This window comes from Triticum aestivum, chromosome 7A (genome assembly GCF_018294505.1).
Source record: "Triticum aestivum cultivar Chinese Spring chromosome 7A, IWGSC CS RefSeq v2.1, whole genome shotgun sequence".
Lineage (NCBI taxonomy): Eukaryota > Viridiplantae > Streptophyta > Magnoliopsida > Poales > Poaceae > Triticum > Triticum aestivum.
In genome coordinates this window covers 124919301-124945271 of record NC_057812.1, presented here as the reverse complement: position 1 = coordinate 124945271, position 25971 = coordinate 124919301, and positions in this window count along the sequence as shown.

Genomic DNA, 25971 nt, shown 5'->3' with positions numbered 1-25971 from the left:
AATCAACAATAGTAGTACACTATTTGTACTAGCTTCAGATGCTTCGCGCGTCGGGGGGGTGTTTTTACTGTAGCCATATGTTAATGTGTTCGCTGTACGTAACCAGCACCTCGAATCCTCGATACTAGTACTATATAGTAGGAGTAAGTAGTAGGGAGTAGTAGGGTGGCATGGGCCAAAACAAGCATTCACGTCCAGGAGTACGGCACACGCCACCACCACGACATCCATCTGACACCATATTATTTCTTGGAGTCCGTGCTAGAGCAATCTCTTCAACCTCGTCGTTTCTTTAACTTCAGCCATCGTGCGGCAGGCGAGGTGGGGGTTTGCCGATAGTCGGTTTCCTTAACTGTGGTCCCACTTGTAAGCCCAACTCCAACGCACGACCCCAAATGCACCTCCATTTTGCACGGACTCCAACGATAATTTTGACTAGAAAAGCAAGACCAAAGAAAACAAGAACCACAAGAATACATTTTACTACTCCTGTAAGTTGGATTAGTGCCTTCTTGCTGCATTCATTGTTGATCTGCGGAGGCTCGATCTTGCGTCTGTGCTAGCTAAAAGTGATAGAACATCTACTAAATTGCGCTCTATCAATATATGGATGTACTCTTCTTCCCAATACAAAAACTTGCATCCATTATACTCCCTCCATTGCACAATACATGCCTTCTATTTTTTAAAATATATATGTATCTAGACATGTCTTAGTATATAGGTACATCCATTTTTGGACAAATGGAATTCAAGTATTTTGGAACGGAGGGAGTACACAATAAAATTTTTAAGTTAGCACAACTAGTCTAATCCGAGAGCAGAATCGAAGATTTGGTCGGGTTCTTCCTCCTTTTGCCGACAAGTGGGACATCCAGCATCCAGGTCGTGTCATGAAAGAAAATAGAGTGGTAGTTGAAGCCACGAGATGTGCATCTTGGGTTAAACTATAAATAGAATCTTACTACTCTTGAGTAACTCCAAAAGCGGCCACCAAAGATCTTTATTGGATTTGTTTTTCATCACCAGCACGTCGAGGTGAAAGATGTGCAGGTTCAGTGGGTCCTCTTGCGTTTCAACTGACATGTGGGGCCGCATGTGAGCAAACAGACGATGGGCTCCGCGCGTCCTCTGGCTGGCTGAGAAGAGAGGTAGAGGAGGGTTGAGCACGGACTACAGGAAATTTGTTCTACGTATCTCGATATAGGCTCGATATAGTTGGGTGGCATGGGCCATAACTCAGTAGCATTCACGTCTAGTAGTACGGCACACGCCACCCACACGAGTCCCATCCGACACCAATTTTCTTGGAGTCCATGCTACAACCATCTCTTCTCCCTCCTGGTTTCTCAGCCATCGCGCGGTGGGCGGGGTGGGGGTTTGCCGATAGTCGGTTTGCTCAACTGCGGTCCCACTTGTAAGTGAAAATGCAACACTGCACGCATTCCTGCTTGAGCGGTGTGCCGGACCAACCGTGTGGGGGTGCAACGCGAACACGGCAGGCTTTTCCTTTTGAACTCGTAACTTGTAAAATTTGGTTCTGCTCCATGCCGCGACTGATAGATGGAAAATAATGATTTTGCCTAGAGTAATGAGAAGTTTGGTTCTGGCGCCGTTCATGCATGGAGTACGTACGAAAATTATGAAGTTGATGCGAAAGGTAAGATAATTACTGTAGTATCATATACTACTACATGGATTTGACGGAAAGATAAAAATACATACGAATCCATCAACGTTCAACAACATCCTCACGCCCTAGTGTGCCGGGTCACCAACCGACGTGTGAGGAGCAGTGGCGTTGGCGGCGAGCTCAACGTGCTTCTGAACAGTGCCGTCCAAGGTTGCCCTGCGCTCCAAGAAGGCCAGCATCCTATCGTCCTCCTCTTGCATGTAGTAGTCCTTGTGGACGATTTGCGCGTAGACGTGGGTGATTATGTCGATGGTGTCTTGCTGCGCCAGGCGCTGCGCAGCGAGCGCGACCTCGAGGTGGACATTCTCCGGCACGATGGCGGGCAGTCGCAGGGCCACCAGTGCGTCGAAGAGGTTGTTACCATAGTGGCCGTTGAGGGTGGCGGGCATCGCAGAGCCTGGGCACGTCGGATGGAGGCTTACGTCAAAGTCGTCCGCAAGCTTCTTGACGACGATGAACTTGTCGAGGAAACCAACAAGGACCTCGTCGAACAAGGAGACGAAGCTGTCGTCCAAGCGGCCCCTCGCCCTGGCGGCCTCAAGCAATACTATTTGGAGACGTTCCTCTCTGCCGGTGGACATGGTAGTACTCCTAAATCCAGACGGTGGTGCTACTAGTACTAGTAGTCGTACTACCAATGTAGTAGTAGGAGTACTAGCACTGTACTACCCGTTGGTCAAATTATTACGTGCTGCTCCTCACAGTGAAGTGACAAGACCCTGCGCCGGAGATGACACCTGAGTATAGGCACCGTGTTCGGCATACCATAGTCAGCCTCACCGTTTGTAGTCACTATCATCATGGCGGTAGAGCTAGCCTGCTTACAACTAGCCCTGTTCGACATAATTTCCCGTGCGTAGATGCCCGTGCATTGCACGGAACACCAAGATTGGGGGCGGATGGTTCTGGCAGCGGCCATCGCGCCAGATTTTTCCACGGCCTTCTACTCCTAGATGTGTACACGTGTGCTGGTGTGTGTTGTGTGCTGGGTGTGCGCGAGTGCGTCCTTCTGTGCATGCCGCCGCACAGTGGTGAATTGTGCGCGAGTGCGTCCTTCGCGCGCAAGAAGTTTGTCCTCAATGCGCCCTCAATTTACTAGCGAGCGGGGTGCTACCCTGAGTGGTTTCAACTTTGTTTACTTCATCGCGTGTCAGATGGGCCTCTAGTTTACTTATTTTCACCCACTGCCACATGGGCCAGCACACGAAGATACAGAACACGAGTTGACAAGGCAGCATGTGGATTGGTTGACCGGTCAACTAAACAATATACAGAGCTATACGCTGACACAGTGAGCGTATAATCCGTTGGTATAAAGAGTTCGAGTGAGAGGGGAGGCCTGTGAGAGATAGCAGAGAGAGAGAGAGAGAAAGAGCTACTCCCTCCGTTCGATAATGTAGTTCCAACATTTTTTTAAGTCAAACTTTTGAAACTTTGACCAAGTTTATAAGGAAATTACTTATATCTACAATATCAAAGATAAATGATAGTATGAAGTAAGTACATGTTGTGATGAATCTAATGATCGTTCCAGATGTAAATGTTTTTCTCCACATATACCTGGTCAAACATTTCTGAGGTTTGACTTTTCAAAACATCCATATGCTTATGGAGGTGACAGAGTCCCTAACAAGAGAGAGAGAGAGAGAGAGAGAGAGAGTGAGTGAAAAAAGTGTGTGTGCGTGTGTGAAAGTGACATGGACAACATACGATAAAATTAGAGAAAAGCGTGTGTGTCTTATGCAAACATATCACACATGCATCTTCGACAACGGAGGCAAGGTGAGGAAATAGTGTGTGGTTGTTTGGAACCGAGAGAGCAAGACCCCTAGCATGTGGCCAAGAGGGGTCTGACAAACAAGGGAGAGAGGTCGAGAGAGACGTACGAAGAAAATGCAGACATGGGGAGGAGAGAGTGTATGTTTGTCATAGAGAGATCCCCTGGAGATCGTGATGGGACTACATGGGTGGGAGATCGAGTGACAAGGTGTGTGCGCGATAGAAGATGCCCCGAGAGATATCGAGATAGACGTATGGATGGAAGGATACAATACGTGTGTTCTTGTTGGTTAGTACGAGATAATCATACTTAGGAGGGGGGAGTGCTTGCGCCTATGATGGATTGAGGGATTATGGTACTTAGGGGGTGCGTGTCACATGGAGAGAGAACAAGGGCGGAGAGTGTTTGATGGGTCTATATGTATAGCGCGAGCGAGACATGTGTATGTGTGAACCAGGGAGATATAAGGCCAGTTTGGCTTGCGTCCTGAGCATCTTTTGCCTGGCCTAGGGTTGTGGCTGGATTTCATGCATGCTTGTTTGGTTGCTACCCTATGAAAAAGACAGCCCGCCTGGCCTGGGTTCCCTTGCACTTTAATTAGCCTGGCTGAACTCCAGACACTGCAAGTAGCCTGGCCCAGGCGACCAATTTCGAACGCCTGGTCGTGCCTGGTCGTGTGGCCACGAGGCTAACAGTAACATGGATGGATATTAGCATTAAATAATTGATGCATGGATTGATTGATGGGATCTTGATGCTTTGTCTGGCCCAAGCATGAACCAAACGCTTCAGCACCACACAAGCCTGGCCAGGCAGAAATATTTTACATCTCACGTCCACACCAGGCAGTACCGTCCATCAAGGCATGAGGGTCAGGTCACGAACCAAAATGACCAATAAAGTTTGAGAGAGATTGAGGAGCCCCGATAAGGCTGAGTGGTGCGTCAGATAGGTGAGAGGGGGAAAGAGATATTCCATCCGCTCGATAATGCAGTGCATGTACATTTTTTAGAAGTCAAACTTTGGAAAATTTGATCAGGTTTACACAAATGTTATTTATATCTACAATACCAAAGATACATCATACGAAACTACATCTCATGGTGAATCTAATGGCATATGTTTGCCGTACTAGATGTAATTCTTTTTCTCCACGTACATGGTCAAACTTTGTGATGTTTGACTTTTCAATAAATCTATATGCTCTGGACCGAGGAGAGTGCCTCAGTCGAGACAGATCAAGTGCGTGTGAAGGAGAATGAGTAAGTGTGCAAAAAGAGTATGTGTGTGAAAGAGAAAGTGACAACAAACGATAAATTAGAGAGAGTGTGTGTTTTCTCGTTTCTTATGCGAACATATCACGCATGCATCTCCGAGATGGAAAAGCGAGGCGAGGAGATACACGAAGATAGCTAGTGTGTGATTGTTTGCAACGGAGAGAGACGCCCCTGTAGCAAATGTCCAATAGAGGTGTGGCCAACAAGGAACAAAGGTCGAGAGGGACACATGGATGGCATGGACGCATGAGGAGGGAGAGAGGGTGTGTTTGTGATAGAGAGATCTCGTCGAGATCATGGGGGGACTATATGGGTGGGAGATCGAGGGAGTGCGTGCGCGATAGAAAGATGCCCCGAGAGAAATCGAGATAGACCATGCACATGTTTGTGATGGAGACTAAGATTAGCTAGTCATATACATATAGGGGGGACTGCGTGTGCCTACAATTGAGTGATAGACCATCATACTTGGCTAGCTGGGCATGAGATTGTGTGTGTGCGCGTGTGAGATGGAGAGAGAACGAGGGGGGAGATAGAGTTTTAGATGGGCCTATTGAGTGCGAGTGAGATATGCATGTGTATGTGCGACCCAGGTGGATGGAGAGTTTGAGAGAGGGGGGAAGAGCTCCGAGACGACATAGTGGTGCGTGAGAGAGTTACAGGCAAAGAGCCAAGGAATCTATGTGCGTACGATGAGTGCACCCAAGATATCTAGCTTGGACTAGCTAGAGTATCATACATAGTATGCGAGAGAGACCTATAGATGGTGTATATATGCATGCGAACTAGAAAGACCCCCCCCCCACACACACACAAAGAGAGACAGAGAGAGAGATGGAGAGAAAGGGAGAGGGACGAACAAGGTTTTTGTGTCGGATGCGTGCGACAGAATTGAAGATCGTTGGCAAGAGAGAGAGGGATGGAGAACAGGAGTCCGGGAGAGGGGAAGGTCGAGTTTTATGCATCAAAGACTGATATAAACCATGTTTCGATATAAACTTGCATTCAAATATTTCAATTGGAGAACATGTTGTCTGCAATCCACACATGAACATATATATGTGTATATCAAACAAGTTCATTAATTTGACATTCAACATGTTCATGGAGTACACATGAACAGATATATGTGTATATCAAACAAGTTCATTAATTTGACATTCAACATGTTCATGGAGTACTATAATACTGTACAACATGCTACTCGATTGAGGTGTTCAATTTTGGATTTAGTTCACTATTTTGACCTACTGAACGAGCTATTTCATTGAATCGATATATTTCATTTTGGGTTTGATTCGCGTTTTTGAGTGGGTCAACTATTTGTCATATAGTAAATCTCTAGCAATGAGCATGTAAAAACACATTACTCCCGAGCATCATCTCTCCATCTAAAAAAGAAGTGGCAAGCTAATATTTCAAAATTTGATCCGAATCGACTTGGTAAGGTAGACGTGGATGCTCGTTCTCCCAAAATTTGAACAAACCATTAAACATCCTCTCTTCTCGGTGGAATTCGCCCGAGAAAATAAATGGGAGACGCGAAATTACCATCCTATGTGGGACACGCATCAATTGGCCCGTTGTACATCGAGGGTAGGTTCGTAACTTCATCCAAGCGCGCCTTCTCCTCGGCCGAAATGACATGTGCCGAATAATTCATAAACCATGGTCGGAAAAACACGCTCTCCTCGCCCGAAATAGCTCGTGCCCACTATTTCAAAACACGCTCTCATTGCCCGAAATCGCTCGCGCCCAACATAGTTCAAAACACGCCCTCCTCGCCCGAAATCGCTCCCGCCCAGAGAAGCAAAGTTACTCTACTATCCCCGACCCTCAGTACACAGACCCAAGCCGAGAAGCCTATAGGCAAGGGTAGAACTATAACTCCCCCTCACATTTCAGACAAATGCGTCCGTAAGACATGGTTCCACTCCCCTCCCAATTTCCCCCGCCCGGCCCCATTCATACCTCGTGGGCGCCAAATCACCTTCTCCCCGGGAAGCTCCCTTCTCCCGAGCCGCGAAACCTCAGCCGCACCTCCATGGTGCCCCCACCGCACCAATTTCACAGCCGCCCTCCTCCCTAATGCTGGAGACACTGTCCATTTGCCATCGTACACTGGGCCGTGTGCCTCTTACTCCGTGCTGCTGGTGCTGCCTCAACGACGGCCGCGTGAACCGTACCAGAGCCGATTCACCCCCGCCGTTGTTCACGGCGCCGGAGAGGCTCCAACTTTGGATCCGTCCAGAGTCTTGGCGCTGTTTCAGCGTAGCCGTCGACCGTCGTGACATCGCTCTTTCCCTGCCGCCGGTTGCCACCGCAACCGCGCCGGCCTCACCGACTCGGCAGCTGGACCTGCCTACTTCACCATGCCGCCAGATAGGCCGCACCCTCATCTCAAATCACTTTATTTAGGCATCAGTTGTCTAAATTTTTATTTTGGGCCAATCGATTTGCAATGGGAAGCAGCACCCCTCGAGGCGGCGGAGCTCCTAGGCTGCCGGTTGGCTGGTGTCTAACATAAGGGTGCGGGGCCGCAAAGTTCGCCGCAGAAGTAGCGCTTAGATGGCTATCTTTTAGAGTTGTGTGGGTTGAAGGTACTACCGCCGCCGGGTTTGGATGACGGGGAGTCTTTGTGAATTGGCCCAGGGGCGGCGCAACAACGGCAGTGCGGTGGGGCGGGGAGTGGGGTTTTGGCTGGGGCCACAGACGGCGGAGGCAGGCTGCTCTGCCGTTGGTCGCTGGCTCTTCGGGGAAGATTCCGAACAGTGTCAGCCGGGAGGCATAAGACGGCCAGCCATCCGGTGTAGATCGGACAGTACCAAAATAAAATAAAATCGTGTGACCCCAATTTAGTCTTCATTCAACAGACGTGTGACCACTCTCGTACCTTGATGTTGATCTCTTAGTGTATTTCTTCAAATCAAAGAGCTATGTCGTTCTTAACATTATGTGTTATCTGCATCTTCAGACAAACTGTCTTCCGACTCACCGTAGCTGCTCCAACAAGGGAAGCATACACCAGAAGGGAGCTATGGTCCCCACTCAACAGTTCCCTGCATCGAATGCGTGTGCCCCACATGCACAGCCACAACAACTGGAGGGCCATCCACAAGTCAGCACATGATGCTCACTCCTATGGATGGCAGCCAGATAGGTTGTACCCTCATCTTACTTGTGTGCAACATTTATGGCTTTGTTATTCATCTAAGCATGGAAAATAGATCATCACATTTCACTGTATATTCATGCTGATCTCTTACGGGTCTTGTTCAGGAGTTAACGTTGTTCCATAGTTCAGCTAAGATACTTCTTCTTTAGGTAACACTGTTTCATAGTTATCATCCATCAGCCAATGCTATCCCACAGGCTGGTGATTATAGTATTAAACCACTTCTAGTATTTCCTATGTTGTTCTTTAATACTTTTGTGTGCCATCTAGTTAATCTCGAGTACAAACGATACATATTCTGTAGCTTTCATTTGTGTTCTCCCTTTAGTTTATGAGACATGTTGCTGCTAGTTAACCCCAGTCCTACTATTTATGTCGTCTCCTACAGGCACTCATTACATAAATCTAACTACTAGTTGTCTCCATGCATGTTAGATATAATTGCACACACTGATATATCCACAAGAACCTCACGGAGCAATGTAAAGGCCAATAAACTTGATGTCAATGATACCCAATATGATGGAACATGTAAAGGCATTTCTTCAGAAGACTTGCAGAAAGATGATGAATCCTCTTCACCCCCCAAGGTCCTTGCTCTAACTTGGCCTGGTACAAAATGCATATAATGTCCTGGAGTGTATCTACTTTGTTACAATGCCATGTGCTTAGCATGCTGATCATGCATGTAAATATGCCATGCCTTCCTGTTTTTCAGTACCTATTCCATTCATGATAACATGTTTTCAAATTTAAGTACTGTCATTCTACTCTATCGCAATGCCATCTACTTAATTTGGACATCATGCTTCTGAATATCTTATGTATTGTTATTCATCAGTATGTACTTCATTTGTCTACCATACCATTTTTTTACGTTGAAGTGCTGTTCTAGTGCTCTGTTGCAATGCCATCTTATTTTCCCAATCATACATGTGTATGTTGCCTTAGTTATTTCTGTATGTATTCCGCTAGCATACAGTTTTACATTCAACTAGTGTTTTTTTGTTGTGTTGTCCTGTCGTATCCCTAGCTCTTACACCATACTCCCTCCGTCCGGATTACATGTTGCCGAAATGGATAAAAAAGGATGTATCTAGAACTGAAATACGCCTAGACCCATCCTTTTTTCCGGATGGAGGGAATACATGTCAATATGTCATGCCTTTCTATTCTTCAGTACCTATTCCATCTCTCTGCTGCCGCATGTTTTATAATTAAAGCACCATTCTTCTATACAAGGCATGCAAGGGGAAGACGACTATGTTAGAATCTGAAGGGTTACAAACCAGGCCTTTGCAAAAGATCCAAACGCAAGGAGATAATAAACCAACTCTAGTTTTTAAAGATACTGCTCCAGCACAGAGAAACCCAACTCCTACTAATAATAAGCAGATTCAAGTGGCCAAATAACTAGTCCGCTCCAGTCCAGCAAAAATATGTCAACTCAATTCTAAGAAGCGTGTGTGTATCCTTGCATCATGAAATTTTATAGCATGTTGATCATATTTTCTACATGTTTCTTACCCATCTCTCTTTTAGAAAATAAGCTTAACAAATAGAAGATTTTCTGCAATGGTATCATTTATGAACAAAGATTCTTGCAGGAATTCTCTGTGCTCCAATGTAGATGTAAGTATCTGTTGTATATCACTATATTTTTTACATCAGCATGTATTTTGTTAATCGGCGTGAATCCAACCTTTATCTGATCTAAATTTAGTTGTAGCAAAATGTATGATTAAAGGTCACAATGTTGATTTTTGCAAGGAAAACTGCCTGGTAGTTTTGCATCCTGAGCTGCATGAGTGTACTATCTCATATCAGTGGGTTTGAATACTTTGGTTCTGCAGTGGGTTTTTCAGTGTTTTTTTACTATGTTGTCCTGTCGTATCCCTAGCTCTTACATCATACTCCCTCTGTCCGGATTAAATGTCGCAAAAATGGATAACACTTGATGTATCTAGAACTGAAATACGCCTAGACCCATCCATTTATTTCCGGATGGAGTGAATACATGTCAATATGTCACGCCTTTCTATTCTTCAGTACCTATTCCATCTCTGCTGTAGCATGTTTTATAACTGAATCACCATTCTTCTATATAATGCATGCAAGGGGAAGATGGCTATGTTAGAATCTGAAGGGTTACAAACTAGGTCTTTGCAAAAGATCCAAATGCCAGGAGATAATAAACCAACTCCATTTTTCATAGATACTGCTCCAGCACAGAGAAACCCAACTCCCACTGATAATAAGCAGATTCCAGTGGCCAAAGAACTAGTCCACTCCAGTCCAACAAAAGAATGTCAACTCCATTCTAAGAAGCGTCTGCGTATCCTCGCATCACGAAATTTTATAGCATTCTGATCATATTTTCTAATGTTTCTTACCCGTCCCTCTTTTAGAAAATAAGGTTAAACGATACAAGACTTCCTCCATTGGGATCGTATTCGAGGAAAATATCTTGCGGGAATTCTCTGTGCTCCAGTGCTAATGTAAGTACCTGTTGTATATCACTATATTTTTACATCAGCATGTATTTTGTTAATCGGCCTGAATCTAACCTTTATCTGATCTAAAATTAGTTGTAGCAAAATGTTAAAGGCGCCAATGTTGATTTTTGTAAGGAAAACTGCTTGGTAGTTTTGCGTACTGAGCTGCATGAATGTGCTATCTCATAGCACGCACATTACTGAATTGTAGTGCTTCTCTGGTTGCCCATTCATTCATTGTGTCAATGTTGCTTTCGTATTACCTTACATGGCTGATGATAGCTGTGCAATATTGTGTTAATTTGGTGTAGGCTAGTTGCACAAATGTTCGTTGTGTCAATGTTGCTTTCCTATTATCTGACTTGGCCAATCATAGCAATGCTAGTGTGTTAATTTTATGCAGGCTGCTGAAGATAAGCAGACAAACTCTGAAAACAGCAAGGCAACCCCATTGTTTCTTTCTAGTAAATCTAGGCCAGGTAATATGGCAATAACTCAAGATTAATCTGTTTGGTTCCCTTCCTAATTTATGTTATGATGCAGTGGTCAAGACACTCTCCACTATCAATAATACAAGCCTGCCAAAATCGCCATCTGAATCTGTTCAGTATCCTCTGTCTCGAATGCGACGAAATAAATGTATGTTTGTGAACCAATTAATGGCTGAAGCAATGATGGAAATGGTGGATGAATCAGAGGTGCCGAGTCGTGCGACACAACAATTGATCAATGTTTTTAGAGACAGTGTGGCAAAGCAGCAAGCACATGCTTATGGGCGTCATCTGTGCTGAGGTTGCAGATTGTGACATTGTAGATGGTTAGGTTCTGCTCATTTATTTGCACTGGCATCAATCTTTGATTGCCCGGTGGATGTAATTTCCTGTAATATATTCTGGATGTGCAACGTTATTCCCTGTATGTCGTACCTTTGCTCGTCGTAATGGGCTCAAATTATCTAATTTGGCCTAAAGACATGAACAAACTTTAGTGGGCCCATTAAGTTAATGGGCCGTTACTAGGCCAAAAGTTAATGGTCGGCCCTCTTACCTCCTGGGTCGTTAACAGGATGACATCGAAGCGGGTAACAGGTGGCCCCAATTTATTTCACGGGCCGTTAACAGGCCGTTACTTAGTTTGGGCTACATATGGCCCAACTATACTGTAGGCCTTTAGCAGGCCGAAAGAGATAGCGGGCTTGTATTGGACCATGAAGAGCATGAGCCGCTAAGAGGCCGAAAGTCAGGTCGTATTGTAAATGGCCCAACTGTGTTGTGGGCCTTTAGCAGGCCGAAAGAGAAACCAGGCTGGTATTGGACCATGAAGGGCATGGGCCGTTAAGAGGCCAAAACTAAGGTCCGACTACAAATGGCCCAACTCATTTATGGTCCATTAACAGGCCGAAAGGCACACATGGCCGGGAACTGGCCCAACACTTAAATGGGTCGCTAAAAGGCCAAAACTTGGGTCCGACTACAATTGGCCCAACTAATTTATGGGCCGTCAATAGGCTGAAAGTGACACCGGGCTAGAAATTGGCCCAACACTTAAATGGGCCCCTAAAAGGCCGAAACTCAGGTCCGACTACAAATGGCCCATCATATTTATGGGCCGTCAACAGGCTGAAAGACACACCGGGCTGGAAATTAGCCCAACATTTAAATGGGTCGCTAAAAGGCTGAAAGATGTACATCCTGAAAATTGGCCCATCCATTAAATGGGTTGTTAACAGGCTGAAATCTCATCAGGCCGATATTGAGCCCAAATATATAGTGGGCTGTTAACGGGCTCGAACTGACGATGGGCTCAATGGTGTCAAATCTTTAATGAGCCGAATTGGCACATCTCGTATGGGCCGTGGGCTTAAATGGACCTGACACAAGTAGGCCTTATATGGGTCAGCCTGCTAATTTTTACTAGTCCGTCCTTTTTCACCGGAATGGGCCACTGTTGGGCGGTGCCACGTGTCGACCTATCGTAGGCGCCTCCTGTCGAATGAGTGGATGACATCTGTCCCAATGATGAGCCGACACGTGTTTCCTCTAGCCAATGGTGATTTTACACGTGGAAAATCCCCATTGGTCGGGGCTGTTAACGGGTTATCGGATCCAAAACCCGACATGTTAGCTTAACGGCGTTCCGTTACGGTGGATGCCACGTGTCGGTCACCCTTGACGAAAGCACTTCTGTGACGCGCGATTTATCGTCATGGAAGTGGACACTTCCATGATGATAATTTTGGTAATGTCATGGAACACTTCTACGATAGCACAGGTATGACTATCTTGATTCTGTCATAAATTTGTCATGGATGTACATGCATGACAAAAAAGCGACCTACTGTGACAAACATGTATCATTACGGAAGTGTATTTTTTTTGTAGTGCATCATTTGAGCTGCTAGAGGGACTAGTGCCCTCACTCATGTGAACATGCTCCTCTTCCCTGTTCTGGCTGTCACTTTGATCAGACATATTGCAATCTCTGACAACTGACCCTGTGAATAGATTATAGATGAGGTAGAGTGGATGAGCATCACAAAATACAGAGGTTTTTGCAAAATAATGAATCAAAAACTTAGTTTTAGTTTTCCTCAGAACCATTTCGGATCTACCGATTTGCAAACTCGGTGATACCAAAGCAGTAAACTAGTGAACTCGGTCAGACCGAATCACAGTTCGGTGGCACCGAGACTGCTAGGGTTTCACAAAGTCCTGAACTCGGTCACACCGATTTGCAATTCTCGGTCAGACCGTGTCAGGACCCCGATTCCAAGTCACATCAATCTAGCCGGTAACACTTCATATCACTTTGTGGCCTCACGCACGGTATTCCCATGGGTGTCGCCTTACCATGGCCAGGGACCATTTGCGCCTTTTGGCTCACGTATATGATAGTGTCGCTAGCATCCATATGACAGGGAACCCGGGCCGACATGGCTAGTCATGAACCCAAAGCGGCACCAACATATGGGGACATGCATACATGAATCACATCGAGCATGTCGGTCAGCAGCGTGTGAATCCGGGCTGTAGCACTGGGCTAACAGGACTCCGGGAACCCGGGCTGTAGCAGGCTATGCAGGACTCCGGATGTCACCGCGTGACATTTCCCCGAGGGGATAGACATAGGAACCAAGTGAAACACATGCCGGCCAGTCAAGTGTCCTGAGCAGTAGTGCTGGGCTAGCAGGACTCCGGTGAACCGGGCTGTAGCGGACTACTATGGCTCATGGAAGCATTAGACTACATTTCCCCATAAGAGAGGCTGCCAAGGATAAACAACTAGATTATCGGATCCCACACATACCAAGCATTTCAATCATACACACAATATGCTCGATATGTGTAAATACAATATGGCATCACAACATAACTCTACGACTCAAATATTTATTCAATAGGCTCCGAGGAGCGAGATATTACAAACATGGGTCTCATGACCCAACAATCATACCATACAAATCAAAGCACATGCGGAAGCTTAACATGTCTGAGTACAGACATCTACAAATGAAAAAGGCTGAGAAGCCTGACTATCTACCAGATCCTGCCGAGGGCACAAGATCGTAGCTGAGGTATCAAGCTAAACATTGAAGTCCATGCGAAACTACTAGCAAGACTGAAGTCTCTGCAAAACATAAATTAAGAAAACGTGAGTACAAAAGTACTCAGCAAGACTTACATCAGAACTAGCTACATATGCATCGGTATCAACAAGGGGGTGGTGGAGTTTAACTGCAGCAAGTCAGCTTTGACTTGGTGGCTATCTTAAACTACGACTGCAAGTAACTCTTTTGAGGTGGCGCACACGAGTCCACATATTCACCATATCAATAGACCACTATGGCTCCGCTCCCGTCTCCCTACGAGAACGCCATCCATAGCACTCACGCTTATCTTGCGCATTTTAGAGTATCCACTTTCACTTCTCTATGAACTGTTATAGGCAACCCAGAAGTCCTTTACCGCAGACGCGGCTATTCGAATAGTTTTATACCCTACAGGGGTGTACTTCGTCACACATGTTTCCACCATTTAGCGTCTGCACACGACATGTGCTCGGCAGACTTCAAGCGAAAGCCGACGTGGGTGTAGACCACGACCTGACTAACCGCGCAAGTCTCTAGTCTAGGTTTATCGCCTATTCGGGTTCCATCCGCGAGGAGATCCGGCCAGAGTTTCGCTCACAGCCCCAAACGATGTGTGCAGGGTTCCCGAGACAACAAACGGGCGCCCGGTACACCGTGCCACAGTGTATCTACCGCATCATAGCCCACCCCTAGGGTCAGCGCTACGCACGGCCGCCAACACATATCCTATAAACACCAGAAACTAGTTACAACTCCTGGACAGAGGACGAGAGGGGTCAGTAAGTCGAGCGGGGTCATATTTCAGGGCCCAATGTGTGGTAGTAGCTGTTTCATGGATCACAAACACAGAACTCAGTTCCTGAGGACGGCTGCAATGAGACAACCCACCATGTACTCCTACATGGCCTCTCACCACTACCTTTACCAAATCGTGTTCACACACTTAGCTCTCAACAGGAGGACATGTTCACCACATTCCAATTCATCCCCGATTTATCGGACCTAACTCAACTCTAAGCAGTAGCAGGCATGACGAACAAGCATGAATGAGTAGGCACATCAGGGCTCAAACAACTCCTACTCATGCCAGTGGGTTTCATCTAATTACTGTGGCAATGACAGGTCATGCAGAGGAAAGGGTTCAACTACCGCAGCATGTAACAGTTGAATCGCTGTGTTCCTAATGCAGTAAAAGAGAGCAGGAGCGAGAGAGTGGGATTGTATCGGAATGAACAAGGGGGTTTTGCTTGCCTGGCACTTCTGAAGATAGTATAGTTCTTCATCGGTGTCATCGATCACATCGTCGGAACGTCGTCTACTGAAGGGGGACAAACACCGGTAATAGAGAAGAACACAATCAATGTATATGCGACAATATGAGGCATGATCATGACATGGCAATATGCTGTGATTTGAGCTAATGCATCTAGTTATGATTTAAATGAAGTTGGTTTGAATACAAGATTCAAATTCCAACTCCATATATGATTATTTAAATGCCCTTTATTTGTTTTGTCCAAAATAGAGGACATACATTGTTCAAACATGCATGAAAATTGTACAGATGGATTCCTCGAATTTTTCTGATAATTTTTCATATATAATTTATCTTATTTGGAGTTACGGTTGAATTTCTATGATTTTTAGAAGTTTTAGGCATTTTCTGAGAATAATAAATCATTTAAGATTTATTTAAATTCTAGAAAAGGTTTTACTGTGTCAGCATGACGTAAGAGTGATGTCATCAGGTCAACTATGGCTAGTCAGGTCAAACCTGACCAGTGGGACCCGCATGTCAGCGTCCTAACTAATTAACAGTGTTAATTAGTGCTAACTAAAAAAATATAATCTAGGGTTAGTCAGGGGCTGGCCCCACATGTCACTGACTCAGGGGAGTCAAACCCCAGTCAAACAGGGTCAACCCCACCGGAGTTGACCCGCGGTTCGTCGCCGGCGAGGCCAGAGACGGCGGAGAGCTTCGGAAATCAACCACAGGCGATGGTTTTTGGCGTGGGGAGGCTCTACGAAGAGCTGCTCCTCGCGCACAGCTGATGGAGCAGACGGGGTGAGCCGGGGTGGCCGGAGTCGACGGTGGCGAGCTCGGTTGCGGCCTCCGGAGTTCGGGCATCCATGGTTTAGGCGTTACGGGGCATGGCGGGCGCAGCCGATGGTCTTTATGGGTTTCTGGGATCGCCAGGAGCACGCGGAGGCAACAAGCACAACTGGAGGAGCTCGGGAGCACGAAGCTCATCGGCCATGGCGGCGGCCGGAGCTCGGGTTCGCGGTGACGGTGACTAGCGAATGGGTAAGGAGGGGGTGAGCAAGGGGGGAGGAGCAGGAGCTCATAGTGCACTCGATGGCGTCGTCGGTGAGGTCGGGGAAGCCCGGACGGCGACGAATCGGACGGGGCGGCGCTCGGGGCAGAGGGAGAAGACAACGACGATGGCGGCGCTGCAGGGTGCTCTGGCGTCGTTTGGCTTGGCGAAGATGACGAGAAGGTCATGGCGGAGCTTCTAGAGAGGGAGAGGGGGCGCGAGGACAGCGGTGGCTACGAAAACAGCGGCGGTGGCGACGAGCTCCACTCGGTGGGTGAGAGAGAGGGGAGGGGAGAGAGCTGCATGGAGGGAGGAGGTGCAGAGGGTCGAGGGAGGGTGCGTGGCGACGCATGGAGGCGTCCAGGGCGTCGAGGACGCAGGCAGCCAGGCAGGAGGTGGCTCCGGCACGTGTGCGCGTGCGGCGAGCACACGCTCTGCCTACTGGCCGGGGAGGAAGACGACAGGGAGGCTGCGGTGGTGGGCTGGGCCGGCCTCTTGGGCCGCCAGGTAAGCCCAGGTACTATCTCTCTCTTTCTCTTTTTTCTGTTTTTCATTTATTTAATTCTCTGTTGTTTGTTTTGAATTAGTAGAAAGACTAATCCATTTTAGAAAATTCTGAAAATAATCATAGGCACCTTTGGAATTACTCCCAACAGCCTAAAATTACTTTCAAAAGTATTTGGGCATTTAAAAGTATTTATAGTATTTTAAATGTCAAATGCAAGTAGTTATGTCTTAATTCAAAAATCCAAAATGGCTCCAAAATTTATGAACCCATTTTTGGCAAAGGTTTTAGCTAGAACCAAAAAATATGAACATTCTTTTAAGGGCATATTGGGTTCATTGAAAATATTTAAAGTTGGGCCTATTTGCATTACTTTGGTGCTAGGGGTTTGATCATCCCCATTTCAAGTTTCATGAAATTTAACATGATGCATGGATGCGAGCAAAGTCAAGCAAGGGCTGAACTGGGGCTGTGACAGCTCACCCCCACTAAACAAGAATCTCGTCCCGAGATTCGAGCGTAGGGTAAGGTGAAGGGGGAAAACACAAGCTAACATAATCTTCATGATCCAGGTTGCACTTCATAAGAACGTTGGTTCGATCACCATCTTTGTCTCGATGTCTTGCTCTAAGAACTCCAACCAACATGACAACGAGAGGGAAGGGAAAACTCTGGAAGGATCGATCTTCTTGAAGATCGAGCAACCGACGATCAACTCTCAGAACGAGACATAGCGACATCTGTCGAGATGAGACACGATACACACATTAAGAATGATGGAAATGAGCATATGACAAGGTTTAAATAAGTAGCGGAATCCCCACACCTAGGAGGGTGGTGAACGGTGTCAACGTAGCAAGGAGTTGGGTTGCCATGATACCACAACGAGACACCTTTAAGAAGGTGACTCGCAGAGATATTCCCTTAAGTGGAAAAAAGAATTACTTTTGATCCATAGATCATTGAAACTCTTCATTCCAGCTTAAGGCAATTTACAACTGATCGTTCGAAATAGCTCGAAGAAATGGCATACTCGGACTAGGATGGATGATGTGGACTACCTTGTTGAAGACAACGCAAGGGATGATTTTGCTTGCGCGTGCTCTCAGGAACTTGAGCATTTCCATATTCATCAAGGTTCTACCAACATCCGTGGCAAGGATCCTGGCAACACGACATACCACCATGATGACTAGTGATGGATGATGCGGATACAAAGGAAGATAACACCTTCTCAGATCTTCCCTTAGCGAGGCTAAGGGAACAGAATCTGGACGATCGACCGAGAGACATTTAGCACTCCGCTTCTAATGTTCTCCTTGATGTGGTAGCGTAATCCATTTATAGATATGGTTTGATATCTAGAACATCAAGTAAAAGGTCGGACTTCGGAAGCTCAAGAATCCGTAAGGATTAACTACGGAGGTAAATCCTACGAAATCTTTATGGGGAGGTGACCAACTTCTTTAACCAAGATACTACAATAATAGGCCTTCCGACTAGGTGTGTTGGCCACGACATCCACGTTACCGGTTATAGAGAGACCAACATTATAGTTCTTAGAGTACGTTCGAACCATCATATCTGCCTGAGATTCAGATCTGGTTGGTGTTAGGATATTCCAGACCCATCCATTCTAGAAAGAAAAATGAAGGTTTGCAACACAATTTGACGAGATGACGTTGCGAGATTCTCGGGGAATGAACTGTGATAGCAAGCTCCAAAACATGAGCTGGTTCTGCTACAAACCTGTGAACACGCTATCCAAGATAAGCATGACCACGTAGTAGTCTTATAGTAGAACACTATCGAGTTCAGGTGGGGAACCATCATCAAGGATTTCAAAGTCTTTACGCATGTCCATGGATTAGATCCCAAGCGTAGACTTCTTTGCCTTGAACAAGTCAATCAGTGGCTTGGTGTGCCGGGGAATACATATGGAGTGGAGGTAATTAATCTACCAAACCATAGAATACATTCACACATGCATAACTGACTTGGGATGGTGCTAGGGGAAACAAAAACAATCTTTCTCGAACTCACGGCGGCAACTTGCACCAAATGTACATGAATTCGAGGAAGTCACTTCTTCCATCCAAGCATAAGCTTCATGAACGGAACATGAAGGCATTGCTTATAAAGTTTCCAACACTAGGTTGATGTTCAACATGAATCATGGGGGGGGGGGGGACAAAATGCAGTTGATGGGCTCAACAACAACTCAGCGGAATTTCCATATCACTGGACTTCCACCATCATGTGAACACGATGATAGTATTGGTCAGACCAAAAGATGTAATGGTGTATTCTCGAGGGATCAACCACGAGTAAGACAACACTACGAACATCGTTGGTTCTGATTTGACTTGACGATAGCCCATACTCAAGTCAAAGTTTTGACAATACAATAGATCCAACAACTGATCACGAGGACCAATTGGTGAAGATATCATCTTTCTTCAACACATACACAACACAAAGATATCCCTTCAGAAAGAACCAAATTCGGCAAAGCCTTTTATCTTCCAACTCTCCAAGTTGTTGTCTAGCTCAACCAACTAGCTCAGGGATATCCAACACAGATTCTTAGAGAATGGATGGTTTAGAGAAAATCCAACATGATCACGAACTCAACATAGTGATCAGGGAACAACCTGGTAATACTTCCGAGAAGATATTCAGAAAATAACGAACCACCGATATGTTATTAAGCTCGAGAACAATCTGGCTTTTCATGGCAAGATGATATCATCAAGGAGCGAGGGATTGTCACAATCCTAACTCATTGGTCGATGAGTGCACCCGGAGATATGGACTAGGTAGCACGATCAATCTTAGAATGGTAGCTCAAAAACCAACACGCTAGGAATAAGAATATTGTCCATTTACTACCGAGCAACACGGTTGCTAGGAGTATTGATTTCACACATCATGGTTCACTTGCTGGCATTCCGGTTGCGACAACACAGGACCGAGGAATGAAAAATGATGGCAAGAAGTATCACTGCATCAAGAATTCATGAGAGATGGTGCAATTCTCATGACAATCCTAAGATAAAAGGGGTAATACTCCAGGGTAGAACAGAGCAAAAGCTGGATGGGCATTTGATTTGTAGAACACAACTAATTTGACCCAATCTTGGATATGGATGATGTACTGGAGTTTGTTTCTCCTAGTCATTCTGAAATAGAATGGCTTGACGGACCACAAGAATAATAGGCATCGATGAACACGAATGCACAACTATTCCTGACTATCAATTTATAGATGATGGTCGGAATACAGCTGAGAATGGACAACTCAAAGAGCATATAACATTTTGAGTTGTGGATTCATGAGTTAGTATGTCGAACGAGTTCAACATTTTTCTTCCGGATAACCCATGCAGAAAGGTAGAACTGGCAGAATCACAGTTATGAATGGAGAACTCCTCAGGAGTACTCTAATAGTGATCTTCTTGTTCAAAGAACTTCTGCCTTAATGGTTCATGGTATTTGAAAGAAGGAAATACCACGGACCTCGAGGACTATCGCAAAGGTTACTAATATCTTAAGGGAACTAGCAAATACTAACAACATGAAGTAGGGTGAATCTCGGGTTCAAAAACCCAGGAATAGAATATCTACTACTAAATGGCATCACGGGATGCTTTCAAGAATGATGGCCAGAATCATCACACCGGAACACAAAACATGGCTAGATTACTAGGTGACTCCCTAAAACACCTAGGGTCATGATAATAGATCCAACATATATGTCGAGGCAACAGACTACCTCAACTCACCGATCAGTGTGATTAATCTGGCCCAAATGGACATCATAAACAAGAGGAAGGGTTTGAAAATGCATCAGACTACTTAGAAACCTGGGATGGCTCGGACAGCATAACGACTGTAAATGCTCAAGAAGATTTGAGACATCCTGTAAAATAGTGGCATGACCTCTCAACATCATAATATCAAGGTTCTGAGATTAACTAACAACACACGGAAGTAGTAGAAACAGAACTGGGGCTTAAATCCAACAATCTTATAAGTCTATGGATTAGTAACACGTCATCCTGATAGATAGATGACAAGACCTAGTTCTTATTCCCCGTAGAAAAGAAGAGGTTGACTCAAATCAGAAGGCATAAGGTAAAGGAGTAAAAAGAGCCTTACATTCCCTTCCACAATCAATTCCCTTATATAACTAAAGCATTTCTAGACTCAACTTCGACCAGTTTGGCTTGGTAATCCTACAGGCAGTCGGGCTCTGATACCAACGCTGTCAGGACCCCGATTCCAAGTCACATCAATCTAGCCGGTAACACTTCATATCACTTTGCGGCCTCACGCACGGTATTCCCATGGGTGTCACCTTACCATGGCCCGGGACCGTTTGCGCCTTTTGGCTCACGTATATGATAGTGTCGCTAGCATCCATATGACAGGGAACCTGGGCCGACATGGATAGTCGTGAACCCAAAGCGGCACCAACATATCAGGACAGGAATACATGAATCACATCGAGCATGTCGGTCAGCAGCGTGTGAATCCGGGCTGTAGCATTGGGCTAACAGGACTCCAGGAACCCGGGCTGTAGCAGGCTATGCAGGACTCCGGATGTCACCGCGTGTCATTTCCCCGAGGGGACAGACATAGGAACCAAGTGAAACACATGCCGGCCAGTCAAGTGTCCTGAGCAGTAGTGCTGGGCTAGCAGGACTCCGGTGAACCGGGCTGTAGCGGCCTACTATGGCTCATGGAAGCACTAGACTACATTTCCCCATAAGAGAGGCTGCCAAGGATAAAAAACTAGATTGTCGGATCCCACACATACCAAGCATTTCAATCATACACACAATATGCTCGATATGTGTAAATACAACATGGCATCACAACATAACTCTACGACTCAAATATTTATTCAATAGGCTCCGAGGAGCGAGATATTACAAACATGGGTCTCATGACCCAACAATCATACCATACATATCAAAGCACATGCGGAAGCTTAACATGTCTGAGTACAGACATCTACAAATGAAAAAGGCTGAGAAGCCTGACTATCTACCAGATCCTGCCGAGGGCACAAGATCGTAGCTGAGGTATCAAGCTAAACGTCGAAGTCCATGCGAAACTACTAGCGAGACTGAAGTCTCTGCAAAACATAAATTAAGCAAACGTGAGTACAAAAGTACTCAGCAAGACTTACATCAGAACTAGCTACATATGCATCGGTATCAACAAGGGGGTGGTGGAGTTTAACTACAGCAAGTCAGCTTTGACTCGGTGGCTATCTTAAACTACGACTGCAAGTAACTCTTTTGAGGTGGCGCACACGAGTCCACATATTCACCATATCAATACACCACTATGGCTCCGCTCCCGTCTCCCTACGAGAACGCCATCCATAGCACTCACGCTTATCTTGTGCATTTTAGAGTATCCACTTTCACTTCTCTATGAACTGTTATAGGCAACCGAGAAGTCCTTTACCGCGGACGCGGCTATTCGAATAGTTTTATACCCTGCAGGGGTGTACTTCGTCACACATGTTTCCACCACTTAGCGTCTGCACACGACATGTGCTCGGAAGACTCCAAGCGAAAGCCGACGTGGGTGTAGACCACGACCTAACTAACCGCACAAGTCTCTAGTCCAGGTTTATCGCCTATTCGGGTTCCATCCGCGAGGAGATCCGGCCGGAGTTTCGCTCACAGCCCCAAACGATGTGTGCAGGGTTCCCGAGACACCAAACGGGCGCCCGGTACACCGTGCCACGGTGTATCTACCGCATCATAGCCCACCTCTAGGGTCAGCGCTACGCACGGCCGCCAACACATATCTTATAAACACCAGAAACTAGTTGCAACTCCTGGACAGAGGACGAGAGGGGTCAGTAAGTCGAGCGGGGTCATATTTCAGGGCCCAATGTGTGGTAGTAGCTATTTCATGGATCAGAAACACAGAACTCAGTTCCTGAGGACGGCTGCAATGAGACAACCCACCATGTACTCCTACATGGCCTCTCACCACTACCTTTACCAAATCGTGTTCACACACTTAGCTCTCAACAGGAGGACATGTTCACCACATTCCAATTCATCCCCGATGAATCGGACCTGACTCAACTCTAAGCAGTAGCAGGCATGACGAACAAGCATGAATGAGTAGGCACATCAGGGCTCAAACAACTCCTACTCATGCTAGTGGGTTTCATCTAATTACTGTGGCAATGACAGGTCATGCAGAGGAAAGGGTTCAACTACCGCAGCATGTAACAGTTGAATCGATGTTGTCCTAATGCAGTAAAAGAGAGCAGGAGCGAGAGAGTGGGATTATATTGGAATGAACAAGGGGGTTTTGCTTGCCTTGCACTTCTGAAGATAGTATAGTTCTTCATCGGTGTCATCGATCACATCGTCGGAACGTCGTCTACTGAAGGGGGACAAACACCGGCAATAGAGAAGAACACAATCAATGTATATGCGACAATATGATGCATGATCATGACATGGCAATATGCTGTGATTTGAGCTAATGCATCTAGTTATGATTTAAATGAAGTTGGTTTGAATACAAGATTCAAATTCCAACTCCATATATGATTATTTAAATGCCCTTTATTTGTTTCGTCCAAAATAGAGGACATACATTGTTCAAACATGCATGAAAATGGTACAGATGGATTCCTTGAATTTTTCTGATAATTTTTCATATATAATTTATCTTATTTGGAGTTACCGTTGAATTTCTATGATTTTTAGAAGTTTTAGGCATTTTCTGAAAATAATAAATCATTTAAGATTTATTTAAATTCCAGGAAAGGTTTTACTGCGTCAGCATGACGTAAGAGTGATGTCATCAAGTCAACTGTGGCTGGTCAGGTCAAACCTGACCAGTGGGACCCGCATGTCAGCGTCCTAACTAATTAACAGTGTTAATTAGTGCTAACTAAAAAAACATAATCTAGGGTTAGTCAAGGGCTGGCCCCACATGTCACTGACTCAGGGGAGTCAAACCCCAGTCAAACAGGGTCAACCCCACCAGAGTTGACCCGCGGTTCATCGCCGACGAGGCCAGAGACGGCGGAGAGCTTCGGAAATCGCCCACAGGCGATGGTTTTTGGCGTGGGGAGGCTCTACGAAGAGCTGCTGCTCGCGCGCAGCTGATGGAGCAGACAGGGTGAGCCAGGGTGGCCGGAGTCGACGGCGGCGAGCTCGGTTGCGGCCGCCGGAGTTTGGGCATCCATGGTTTAGGCGTTACAGGGCACGGCGGGCGCGGCCGATGGTCTTTATGGGTTTCTGGGATCGCCAGGAGCACACGGAGGCAACGAGCACAACTGGAGGAGCTCGGGAGCACGAAGCTCACCGGCCATGGCGGCGGCCGGAGCTCGGGTTCGCGGTGACGGTGACTAGCGAATGGGTAAGGAGGGGTGAGCAAGGGGGGAGGAGCAGGAGCTCACAGTGAACTCGATGGCGTCGTCGGTGAGGTCGGGGAAGCCCGGACGGCGACGAATCGGACGGGGCGGCGCTCGGGGCAGAGGGAGAAGACAACGACGATGGCAGCGCTGCAGGGCGCTCTGGCGTCGTTTGGCTTGGCGAAGATGACGAGAAGGTCATGGCGGAGCTTCCAGAGAGGGAGAGGGGGCGCGAGGACAGCGGTGGCTACGAAAACGGCGGCGGTGGTGACGAGCTCCGCTCGGTGGGTGAGAGAGAGGGGAGGGGAGAGAGCTGCATGGATGGAGGAGGTGCAGAGGGTTGAGGGAGGGTGCGTGGCGACGCATGGAGGCGTCCAGGGCGTCGGGGACGCAGGCAGCCAGAGAGGAGGTGGCTCGGGCACGTGTGCGCGCGCGGCGAGCACACGCTCTGCCTACTGGCCGGGGAGGAAGACGACAGGGAGGCTGCGGTGGTGGGCTGGGCCGGCCTCTTGGGCCGCCAGGTAAGCCCAGGTACTATCTCTCTCTCTTTTTCTGTTTTCATTTATTTAATTCTCTGTTGTTTGTTTTGAATTAGTAGAAATACTAATCCATTTTAGAAAATTCTGAAAATAATCATAGGCACCTTTGGAATTACTCCCAACAGCCTAAAATTACTTTCAAAAATTATTTGGGCATTTAAAAGTATTTATAGTATTTTAAATGCCCAAATGCAAGTAGTTATGTCTTAATTCAAAAATCCAAAATGGCTCCAAAATTTATGAACCCATTTTTGGCAAAGGTTTTAGCCAGAACCAAAAAATATGAACATTCTTTTAAGGGCATATTGGGTTCATTGAAAATATTTAAAGTTGGGCCTATTTGCATTGCTTTGGTGCTAGGGGTTTGATCATCCCCATTTCAAGTTTCATGAAATTTAACATGATGCATGGATGCGAGCAAAGTCAAGGAAGGGCTGAACTGGGGCTGTGACAGACCGAGAATCGCATGCGCAATGGCCTGAGCCGAATCGGTAGTACCGAGTTCCACAACTCGGTTGGTCCGAGATTGTTTCGGCAGAAACCTAACCCTAAATTTTCAAATCATCTCTAATATGCGGAGTGTTTTGACTGGATAAGATAGTTTCAATCATGGCAAGATACATGGGAAAGCAATGTGCTGGGGAATCGGAGTTAGAACAGCACAAAGTTCAAGTCCATACCCTAGTTCGGCGATGAACTTGCTACGGCGGCAACGGTGGAGATGATCTCGTTGACGGCGGCGGAGACCAGCGGCAGGAGGCAACTGGCGACAAGGAGGACGATCCGGAGCCCTGGAGGCAGAGCGGGCTAAGCGCGGGCGAAAGAGTTCGGAGAAAATTTCCAAAATTTTGCCTGTGGGTATATATAGCCCGACCCTGTCGGTGTGACCGAGTGGAACAACTCGGTGGCACCGAGATGCATAACTGCACGCAGTTACTGCAACTCGGTGTGACCGAAAAGTTCAAATCGGTTGCACCGAGATTGAAAACCTAGATCGACTTAGTGATCTCGATATGACCGAAATGGGTGAATCGGTCAGACCGAAACGCACAAAGAAGTTTTGGAAGTTTAAGTCTATGATGAATCGGGGACTCCGAGTGCTCCTCACACAGAGTGGTTCGAATCTGACTTGATCAAATTTTGTGATGTAGCATGAATAGAGTTTGAGACGAGAAAAGCATAGATAGCTAGAGAAGGT